A 12346-nucleotide genomic window follows, 5' to 3' on the forward strand; every position below is an offset into this window, starting at 1 on the left:
TTCAGTTAAAGGAAAAACCCTGTGTTAAGTTGTGTTGCTGTTCTTTGATCTAAGACTCTTGCGTTTACACTATTGATATACGCATGGAATTATTTCGTCATATTTAATGGTAAACGCTAATGTGAATTAATTATTTTAGAATAAAATATATTTCAGTGCTAAAATATATGGTACGATTTGGTTCAGGTACAGGTCTTCCATAGTTTTAAGTATTTACAGAATTGCACTGAATTTTTTGGATGTTTTTCTATTTACATTCTGTTAAATAAATTTGGTTAAACTTAGTTCGTTTGGTTCGTTGGTTCAAGATGTTTGGTATGATTTGATATATGTAGGTTTGGAAAAATCAAAAAAATAATAGTTAGATGAACTGAACTAAATTAAGCTGGTGACGATTGATTTAACCATATGGGAGGAAGAGAATGATTCAGTTCAACCGCGGCTCGGATACAAGTCGGGATGGTTGACGGACATTTTGGTCGTCATGTATATTTTGACTGAACCGTTAGATTATCCTCAAGTAAAGATTGTCTTCAAATAAATGGAAAGTCAGTTGATTTCTCTTGAATGTCTCCAAATTTGAGCTGGATCAGATGGCGAGAAAGTCTTTATTTGATATTGAATTTTTGACGGTTTAACGCTTAGCTATTAGTATAGTTTTTCTCCATTTTGCAATATTTTTCCCTAAATAACCTAAAAATAGTTTTGAAACTACAACTATAGAAAAACCATAATAAAAACACTTAAAACTAAATAAAGCACTTCAAATAGCATAAAAAATCCTTAATGAAAATGGATAAAACATGGTGTTATCAATGATCCATATAGGATTAGAAACAGTTTAACAGTATCCATGATTGACAATATCTCTTCACACCACAAAATTTTTTAGGTACACGCAATGAGTCGTCTAAGGTTATTTTTGATTAGTCTGTTTCACATCAATAGCTTGATTAAACATTTTTTTTTCTTTTATTGATAGAGGTGATGAATCTTTTTATTATTAGCTCTATAAAGTAAATGAGTATGCCCTTATTTACTAACTCACACACTTTTTCTCTCCCTCTTACTTACCAAACAAGCATCGTTAATCATCATGTTTTCTCTAGATCTTAATGTTTTTACAACACCACAAACCTCATTTGCCTTTCCATAACCATTGATTTCTTCAAGAAAAATTCCATAAAACGAAGAAAACAAGTTGTTCTTTGTATTAGTGAGAAGGAGAGAACATTGGTGGACCTACCAAAATATTTTACCGGAGTATAAGTTGTTTATCTTCTGAATATTATCTTAATATATATATGTATATAAGTTTTTATATTCTCATCATTATACATTTCAAAATTGTGTAAAAAATGCTTATCAATAGTAGATAATGATTTGTAGTTTTTTTAGCGTGCACGATTAGTTCATTATAGTGTTTGTAATCCTTTTTCTAAGTACCTGAAAAGGTTCTTAAAACTACAAATATAGAATATCTATAATAAAAAAAAACTTAAAACTAAATAAAACACTTGAAATAGCATAAAAATCTTTAGTAAAAATGGGTAAAACACGATGTTATCAAGGATCCATATAAGATTAGAAACAGTTTAATAGCATCCAGGATTGACAGTATCTTTTCACACCACAATTAGTCGTCTGAAATCCTTTCTAATTAGTCTGATTCATATCAATGGCTTGATTAAATATTCTATTTATTAATTTACACACTTTCTCTCTAATCTCTTACGTACCAAGTAAACATCATTAATCATCATGTTTTCTCTTTTCTCTAGGTATTAGTGTTTTTACAACACCACAAACCTCCTTTGTCTTTCCAAAACCATTGATTTCTTCAACAAAAAAATTCTACAAAACAAAGAAACAAGTTGTTTTTTTGTATTAGTGAGAAGGAGAGATTAGGGATCCAAATTTCATGAGCTGACATATCATACGACACATAGTGTTGAACCGATGGAGTTCTAGTGTGTCATATGATACGTCTGCTCACGAAATTTAGATCCCTGATTATGAAAGATTGTCGTCTTTGGAAAGATGTATTCTAACAATGTTTGCCATTATGACCTAATGAAACAAACACAACAAACTAATGTTAGTTTAACTTGATTTGTAACAAATATGATGTTTTAGTAAAAATTATAAAGGATACACTTGCACCAAAGTATTTACCTAGTAATATTTATAAGAACAAAACTAAAAATAGAATAAAATAGTGTAATCATAAGCGCTATTAAAGCAATGAAATGGTAAAACAAAAAAAATATACATTTCTCAAATTGTTATTGTAAATATTTCCCAAAACTATAGTGGTTTTCATTATTTTTTTGGAATAAAAGAATGAGAATAATCAATCTAACTATCAAGAGAATATACAAGAAATCGAGTTAGAGATTGATAGATGTATCTGCCTAGTCACCAATAGATCATTTGGAAAAAAAAAGGTCAGGAGCTTAAGAGACAGAGAAAGCTTACAGAGATATGTAAGCTTACCGGAGAAATAAAAAAATCCAACTTCTCTTTTGTCTAACAATAGATTCCTTGATCCATTACAAATTTGTAGATCAAGTAATTTCTAAATCGATAGGAACAAAAATCTTTTATCGTAAATCAATTGATTAGAAAACTGCACTGTAGAAAATGTGATTTTTATTTTTTAGTAAAAAAATGCTTTATAGGTCAAGACATTACCGATGGTTATGTGAACGAAGAAGTAAAGAGGAGAGAAAGAGGTGAGGATAAGAGAGATGGTTATGTGAAGGAAGAATTAAGGAGAAGAGAAAGAGATGAGGTGAGGATAAGCGAAATGCAGAGGGTGCATTGTCATTATTACCGAAACAATATTTTGGGCAGTAAGACCAATAATAATACTACACTAATTTTTTTCTTTTTACAAAATTCTTTTCTCTCTTTTCATAAAACTTAAAACAAAAGAAAATGCCCGTCATAATATATTTTCCTTTTGTACTTTTCCGTATCAGTGTCATGGGTTTGAAATTTTTAATTAATTAGATAATCTCATTTTCTTCAAATTTTTATTTGTTAAACATGATCTTTCAACCTACATAGAATCCAAGTTTGAGATTGAATTAATTTGGTACTTCTACAATAACAATATATATTTATTTTTGAAAATGTATGATAGTATAGTGTAAGATATCAAAGTTTTGCTTCTTACGTCCAGTGTTTTATCTTCTATTTTCTATATAATCTCTTTCACTTACTGCGATTCAACAAAAAAAATTATCCTTTTATTACATAGTTTGATGATGAGTTTTCTAGTCCAAATTTTAATTATCTAGATGTTCATCAAAATATCTAGTATAAATAAAACCTATGATAACTAAACTCCAAAATAACCTTCTAAAAATCAGTATTTGTTTAAGTTTACATATATATATATATTGAATCAACATCTTATATATAAGGGTGATTTGCATCAATATTACTTTTGAGAGAACGAATTAAGTAACTAACATGGAAAAGCAGTCAATTAAGTGGGTAGCACAAGTCAACGAGAAAAAGTATGTGGAAATGACATTACACTCCTTGTTCCTTAAATCTAGACATCACTTTATCTTACAGAGATTGGTACCACATTAACTTACCAGTAGGCCTGGGCACGGGACGAGAACTTGCCATTTTTGGTATACTTGATACTTGACTTGCCCCGTTCAAGTATCAAGATATTTGTACTTGTACTTGACTTGTTAATATCAAGTATTTGCAATTTCAAGTACTTGCCAAATTTTTCATTACTTGCAAGTTACTTGGCTTGTCCCGTTACTTGTAAAAGTATAAATAGAATACTAAAAAAACTAAAATTTCGGGCCATATTTAATTAAAACCTATGATAATATTTAATATTTTGACCTTTAGGTTTTTGGAAAGCTTTAGATATTGAAGTCTGGCAACTTATTTATCTTTTGATAAGCAAACTTTTCTTTCGTTTTTTATGTTGTAATCGATGTGGAACAAAATTAAAAAAAAAATCAGAGATTTGAAACGAGTAACGGGTCAATAAGACCAAGTAGTAACTTTTTTTTTAATACTTGATACTTGCCTTATACTTGCAAGTAATCTTCTTAAGATACTTGATACTCGACTTGATCAAAACAAGTACTTGGTTTTACGGGACAAGTACGGGTCAAGTAACGAGTACGGGACGAGTACCAAGTAATTGTGACTCAAAGAATTCAGGGTAGCCCTTAATCAAGCTGGGCCGTTTAATGAAGGTAGATAGGTTGAGCCCCTGATGACAGATGGTTCTTTGAATGTTTGGTTTAAAACCTTACGTGAACTAACAAATGAAGAAGCATCTTCTGCATATTCCCTATCAACCCTTACAAAGACATCAACGAGTACATCGTGAATCTGGAGAAGCACGTTATTTGTGAATGATGTGGGTTCACATTTTTGAAGAGAACATATATCCCTACAAAGGAAAAATGGCAAAAATTTAGTTATTGTAAATTGATTACTATTGTAATGTAATTAACTATCAATAGTTATATTAGTTGTTGGTTATATGTGCATAGTAGTTATGTAAATTGAATATGGAGTAATTGGTTATTGTATCTGTTATAGATGATAAGAGTAGACGACTACTAATGACGATATTCAGTATAGTTATTACTTACTCAGTATGCATATAAAAATAGTTAACTACTCTAAATCTACAAAATCAAAAGAATCATATATCGATAACAACGAAGAAGATGACAGAACTGGGTGAATACAGTGAACAAAAATCAATACTAGAATTAAAGTTGATTATAAAGAATCAGAAATCGAAGAAGTGAGCAAAAAAAAAAATCATATAAAATAGTTAGCTATCAATAAAAAAACACCACCTTTCTTGTAGATACCTATCCAATTTGAAAAGAGAAGTAAACTATTCATATAGAGTAGTTATGTAGACTATTAGAATACGTTATACAAAATTGGGCATTTAATAGATACAAAAAATAGTCGACTACTACCTATGGTGTAGATAATCAATTACCGAAAGTAAGATCTAAAATCGTAGATCTGAATACGTTGCAACCTAGATGTGGATAAAGAAGACAATGGTATTGGAAAGAAAAAAGAACAAATTTGAAGAATCACAAGAAAACAAATTCTGACGACTATATAAATCGCTAAGAGATAGCTGAATAAATTGAAAATTCTAGATTTACAAAATTTAATAGAAAATATGCAGGTAACTGCGAGTAAAATCAGATAATTGAACAATAATGATGAAAATAATGAATCAAAATGAGAACAATAACAGAGAATTAGTAGTTGTAGCAACAGATAAACATGTACCTTTCAATAATCACTGCAGAAGAAAAAGACGGTGGTGTAAAAGATTTGTCGACCATATTCGGAGGTTCAAACCCGGCGATGATGCTACAGAGACTCGCCGTAAAAAAATGACAGATATTGACGGAAAAGGTCTCGCCGTGAGAGAGTCGTCGAGAATTGGAGATGAGAGGATATGGATGTGGTAGAAGTATTCTGAAATTAGTACGAGGACGGATACAAGTTTTGGCTAGCCTTTAGTCCTTTACAGTGACGAAGCTTATTGTTCTAGATTAATCTTTTCAAAAAATAGCAAACATCCTTGATGTAAAAACGTTTTTTTTTTGTTTGAATAAATTTAACATTCATTCAAAAAAAAAGAAGTATTCTGAAACTCATAAATGAATTTCATAGACCGAAGCTTAACTATAAAGATGTGGGAAAATAATTTTTATTAAAGGTAAAGCTGGATGAAAGAGAAAAATGTCAGAGAAAAAGTAAAATGTAAAAGCATATACGTTATAAGACATAAAGAAATGTTAGAGTGTAAAGAAGCTGAGGGGGTATTGGGTACTTTCCACTCTATAAAAATATTAGTTTTCAATCACCTAAATAACTCTTGTCGTGTTGCTGCCACACCAAAATTCCCTATACAATATATAAAAGAGGGCTAACTCTCTCCTTATAAGTGCCACATCAGCATTCCTCCTTCTGCCACATCAACATTCCTCCTTCTACCACATCAGCACTAAACCAGATTTATATTTTTTTTTATAATTGTTTTAATTATTGGGTAATTTAAAAAATAAGTATGTCTTTACGTTGTCTCCTCTTTGGTTAATCCTTTTTATGGTCTATCAAAACTCAAAGGCAATCGTTCCACCTTCACCTTTAGTCTTTCTTACGTATTTAATCCACACAGTAAATCAAATAAAAGAAAGTGAAAAGTTCTATGTGGTAGTCACACTAAGAAACAACACATGAAGAAAATTAGGTTGAATTAAAAACGGCTGTAATCAAAATTGGGAACGTCAATATAGAAGCCATAAGATATATCAATGTATTGGTGTTGGAGAATGATTTGAACGCCATAAGTAGAGAAGGAAAATACAGAGATCCGATTTAAATACAGGACAACACTTTGGCTGCTTTGAAAAACTTTGGTGTTTTTAATTGTTTATGAATCAATCAGATATGTCATGTTTGATACTTTCACTCCTGCAGTGTCAAGGAAATTTTTCGTAACTCTGGTATTTAGCATAATGACTCTGTAGCAGATCTTAGCATACATAGTTGGAGAGGAAGTGATTAGGAACGAGAGTAATGGTGTTGATTTTGAAGATTATGGCGGTGATGATTGATGATTTAACCTAAATCCTGATATAGAATAAAGCTATTTTTTTTTAACACTGATCTATTATTCTATTATAAATTATAAGAACTATTATACCAACAATTCTACAACGGACAAATCTCCCGCCTGCATACATGCCAAATGGAATTAAAGATAGAAACAAACCTGGCAAGATACCAAGATATATGGTGAGGCCTTTGAGTGGCTTTTCTCTCTCTTTTCTCTCTTTTTCCTAGATCCTCTTTTCCTCTTCCTTCGTTTTCCTCTCCGGCGGTTTGCTTTGCCGAAGAGGCCCCCCCTTTTTTTATTTTCTTTCTTTTCATTCTTTTGCCCGATTCTTCATCCGTTTCTTTTTCTCTGCCCTAAACCTGAGATGGTGGCGGATCTGGGTTCTCGGCATTGTTGCGGTGGCTAGGCAAAAGATTGGTTTTGGTGGTGTTTTGTGGATCCCAGATCTGATGAGGACAAGACCAGGTGAAAATTCCTCGGCCAAAGCCTCTTGTTCTGGGTCCTCTTCTCTTGCGGGTTTTTTGAGGCTTCTCGACGGTGCAGCGGTGGCTGTTAGCAGGGGTTGCAGTTTGGTGTGGCGGATCGAGATTTGAGAGCTTGAACCGTCAGAGTTCTCATGAGTAAGATCATTTTGTTTGCGGAGACATACGGTTTCTTGAAAGGAAGTTCCTGGCGGCGGCTGACTTACGGTGACAAAGGTTCTCTCGTTGGTGTGGTCTGGGCGCACTTCCCTCCAATGACTCTCGGTTCTTCTCTTTGGCTCGGTTCTCATCCTCCCCCCAAAGTATCTTTCTTCCTTCCCGGAGATCTCTTTTCCAATGTGATATACTCATATTTTTTCATGTTTAGGATTGCATTTTTGTCCAAATATTGAGTCTCATGCATACATTTAGGTAGTTTTATATATATTTGTCTTTGCTTTTGTCTTTAGTTAGGAATTGCATTAGGTCCTAGAGTGTCCTGAATTTTTGGAGTGTTCTCAGGTCTTTTGGAGACTTTAGGGAGCAACTTGGAGCTGGGATCATGGAGGAACCCTCACCTGTGTACAGCAACTCGGACAGATGGTTTGGTGCAGACAAAACCCTCACTTTGATCGCGTGGGACGAAGGAGTTGCAATGCGACTCAACCTCCGGTGTCTTCATCAAGAATCAATAGAAATGAGTCTAGTTTTCGGAACACTTGGAATCAGACGATTTGGAGCCGTGAACTGGGAGATATTGCCATCAGAAGGAACACATGTCTCGCGGCCCGATCAGGTCTTACGCGATGCGCCTCAAAGAACCGGTGGAACGGAGCCCTTGCCGACGTCATCTGAACCCGAACCCTTCATCAAAGTTGGAGATGATAGAGTCACGGTCCCAGAACAGGTTGAATCATTGGATTTGGAGTCGTGAGATGACAGTTAAGGAAGGCGAGAGACATACATATCAGCCAGACGTCTAAGAGTGGATAAGTTGCTAAGTGTCATGATTTGACACGGTGATAATGCCACGGCCTGAGATTGGCCGTGGCATAATATGACAACTCTCGGGATTTGACATGGTCTTGAAGCACGGCCTTGGACCTGAGCACGACAAGCAATGAAGATCTTTGACACGTCCATAATGCCATGGTCGGGATTTGACATGGTCTTGAAGCACGGCCTGATGTTTGGCCGTGGCCATCACCGAATCATCAACACCTTGCCACGCCCAACATGACACGGTCCAGATCAAGAACGTGGCAATCCAAGAAGTTCATCACCCAAACCCAGAAAAGAAGAGGCACGGCCACTAGACATGGTGTAAATCAAGCCATGGCAACCTTGATCATGAAGAATCTGTCCAAGAACTTTGACACTATCAGTTTGCCACGGTCTGGCCAAGCATCATCTGACCGTGGCAAACCACACCACTATCCATCAAAGCCGGTTCAGGATCCGGTTTTTTCCGGGCTGACCCGGTCGATAACACTTAGTATATATAGCTTTTTGGACAAAAAACCCTAAACATCTTATCTTCTATCTTAGTTTTCTCTCTAATTTTCTTTCCTTTTTAGTGTAAAAAACGTTTTTAGGTGTGTAGATTAGGGTGCTTTGATGCTTGATTTATGATGTTTAGGTTCTAGATTCTCATTTCCTTTTCTTAGTTAGCTGCTCTTAAAGCTAGATCCTAGAGAATCACTTGGGTCTAGATCATAGGCATTTCATGCACCAAAAGTGTTTGATGAAATGCCTGAAAGAGCTAACTTAAGGGTTTATGCCTTCTTCATCATGAGAGTGATAGTTCAATGCATGAATGACATATTAGAACTGTTTCTTAATGCTCATTGATTCATATTTCACAAATGATGATTTGGTTTGAAAATGAATTAGTGTAGAGGTTAATGCCTTCATGAGAGTATTAGTCTAGATTAGAGTTCTAAGTTGAAATGTTTTGAGATCATGTGATTGCTTGCTATGTCTTTCTGTATAAGATTCAGTCTTACTTGGTTGAGGGATTGTTTGGTCACTTATTAGGCTTGATGATTTATGCTTGTTGATTGCTTGATCATATCTAATGGTTGTTAGACTTGATTAGGTGATTAGCAAAGGGATTATTGTCATGGAAATGAATTAATCTGATTAAGAAGCCTAGACTAAAGAGTAGCAAGTGTTGCATTATGTTATTAGCATCATGAATCAATATCTAAAGCACCCTGATCAATGATCACATCTAGAGGTTAATCTTTCATCATTTGCTTTATTATCATCTTGTTTTGTTTACTTGCTTAGTTTATTAATCATAGCTTGTTTGTTTCTTATTTATGCTTTCTTGTTGCTGGTTTCACCAAACTCATCTTTTATTCAGCTTGACTTAAGAACTTGTCACATAAACTAGTGTCTAGCAAACACACATTTGGATTGATACCCTTTGTACTACAAGTGACATAAGGGATTGATAACCCATCTAAGACCTGAAAAATCTTAGTTATCAATTGGCGCCGTCGCTATATTGTGTGGGCATTGCTAGCATTAGTTTCTGATATAGTTTTTGAGATCAAGTTTCTTTTGTTTTACTGATCACCTTTAAAGTTCTGTCTTTGTTTTCAGGTTTATGATCACAAGAAGCCAAGCAAGAAGACAAAGAGAAAGAGCTGTTCACTTGGAAAGGTTAGGAATGGATCAGCAAGTTGGGAATGAGCATCAGGCTCAAGAAGCTGATCACGGTCAAAGAGCTGGTAATGGGATTGGAATTCAAGCTCAACAGGCTCAGGTAAATCAGAGACACGCTCATGGTAACCAGAACCAAGACCTACCTCAAGTTAACCAGCCACAACCCTTACCCAACCCACCCATACGTCATCAGCCTCAACCAGTCTTTGTTGGTGAGAATGACCGAGCTTATGCACACCAGTATGGAGCAGGAATCAGGCCACCTCCTGTCCAAAACAACAACTTTGAGGTGAAGGCCTCTTTGATCAATATGGTTCAGAACCAGAATTTCTATGGCTTACCTATGGAGGATCCCTTGGAGCATCTGGATCAGTTTGACAGAGTTTGTGATCTCACTAAGATCAATGGGGTATCTGAAGACAGCTTCAAACTGAGATTGTTCCCATTCAGCCTTGGAGATAAGGCACATCAGTGGGAAAAGAACCTCCCAAGAGGATCCATCCACACATGGGAGCAATGCAAGATTGTCTTTCTAAACAAGTTCTTCTCAAGCTCAAGGACTGCCAAGCTAAGGAACCAGATTTCCAGCTTCACTCAACATTCTAATGAGACCTTTGGAGAAGCTTTGGACAGGTTTAGAAGCTACACAAACAAGTGTCCACATCATGGCTTTTCAGAAGCCTCTCTCCTTAGCACTTTGTATAGAGGAGCTGTTCCTAAGATCAGGATTCAGTTGGACACAGCATCAAATGGAAATTTCTTGGCAAAAGAAATCAATGCAGCTATGGAACTTGTTGAAAACTTAGCCATGAGCCAGGACACTTATGGGGAAGATTATGATATAAGCTATAGAGGAGAAGATTCTGGTAGACACCAAGGGCTGGAAAAGAAGATCAAAGTCCTGAATATCAAGCTTGACAAAGCCCTAGCTGCCACTCAAAAGCCTATAAACTATGTGAGTGAGGAGAAGAGATGCTTCACAAATACAAATGAAGAGGGTCTCAACTCAAGAGGAGTTGCACTTCATTGGGAATCAAAACAAGTTCAATGGTTACAACAACTTCAACAAACACCAGAACTTGTCCTATAGGAGCAACAATGTGGCCAACCCCCAAGACCAAATATACACTCCTCAAAGCTTTGTCCAACAGAATCAGTACCAAGGTAACTCCCAAGGTCAACAGGGTTTTCAGCAACCAACGGTTCAGAATCAAGGGAATAGCTTCAAAAATCAAGTCAGCCTACAGCCAAAGGCTCCTCCTCCTGGTTTTGCCCCACCACCTGTTCAACAAAGTCCTGATTTCAATGTTGTTCTCCAACAGCTCTTAATAGGACAACAAAAGATGGTATCCGACCTGGAGACACTAGGAGCTGAAATAAAGGCTATTAAAAAGAACAAGGGCATCTGCACTTTTGAACCACAAGTATCTCTTCCTGGTAAAGCTCTTCAAAACTCAAAAGATTACTGCAATGCCATCTACTCCAATGATGACCACTCAGCTGCTGTGCAAGAGATAGAAGACCTTCTCTATGGTCAAGTCTCTAGTGAACCTGCACAAAGTCATGTGGATGAGAATGCCATTATAGAGGATTTCATGGGCTTCTTACATGAACTCAATGAGGACATTGAGAATGAAAGTGTGGGGGCAGCCGGTTCAGTTTTTTCTGTTCAGCAAGGGAATGATTCAGTGTCTATTGAAACAAAGGAGCTGTCAACTGGTCAAGCAAAGCCAACAGATAGTGCCTGCACCTCTGAATCAACTCAGATGAAACCCACCTCCCTCCCAAAGCTAGGTAACACAGGGAAGTTCACCATCTCTTGCACTCTTGGCAACTTTAAAGTGGAGAATGCTTTGTGTGATTCAGGCTCAAGTGTTAGTATAATGTCTAAGGAAATGATGGAGAAGCTAAAGGTCAAGTCTATAACTTCATACCCTTCTTCTATCACCTTTGGAGATTCCTATTCCAAGAAACCATATGGGTTTCTGGAATACTATCCACTACAGGTTGGTGAATGCATAATTCCCACTGATTTTGTGATCATGAAGATGAAGAAGACCAAAGAGCTCCCCCTATTGCTTGGAACTTCATTTCTCAACACCACTGGTGCAATGATTGACTTTGATACTCAAAGAGTGGTGCTTTCAAAGGTGGATAAGGATGTCTTTTACCCTGTTACACCTCCTTTGGCTGAATTTTGTGGATCAGTTGTTCAAGAGATAGAACCCCCTAAAGTACTTGAGATGAAGTATGTGGGCCCTGCTGGAATTCTAGATGGATCCCAATCTTTTTCAGTTTTGGAAAAGGAGAGAGACTCTCACCCCAATAGTTACAAGTATGAGAATGGAGGGTCATTGATCAGAGAAGAAGACATCTTGCTCTCATGGTCTCCTACTCCTAGTGATCTAAGGATGATTAACACCAAGAGTGATGGCTCAGCATCAGAAGACAAGAGTATTGAACCTACTCTTTCTTCCCAAGACTTTGATCTCACTCCTTGGGTTGATGATGATGGATCTCTGAAGTATAAGCTGGATTGCAATGGGAAACCAGGTCTGTT

General features: G+C 35.9%; 1 non-coding gene across 1 annotated transcript; it reads right to left on the reverse strand.

Annotated features, from left to right (window-relative positions):
- Nucleotides 1–10351: 10351 nt before the first annotated feature.
- On the reverse strand, nt 10352–10458 carry LOC112086912. Its single transcript, XR_002899766.1, has one exon. It is a non-coding gene; the product is annotated as a small nucleolar RNA R71 (small nucleolar RNA).
- Between the last annotated feature and the right edge of the window lie 1888 nt (nt 10459–12346).

Source organism: Eutrema salsugineum, unplaced genomic scaffold (assembly GCF_000478725.1).
Source record: "Eutrema salsugineum unplaced genomic scaffold, Eutsalg1_0 scaffold_2, whole genome shotgun sequence".
NCBI classification, from domain to species: domain Eukaryota; kingdom Viridiplantae; phylum Streptophyta; class Magnoliopsida; order Brassicales; family Brassicaceae; genus Eutrema; species Eutrema salsugineum.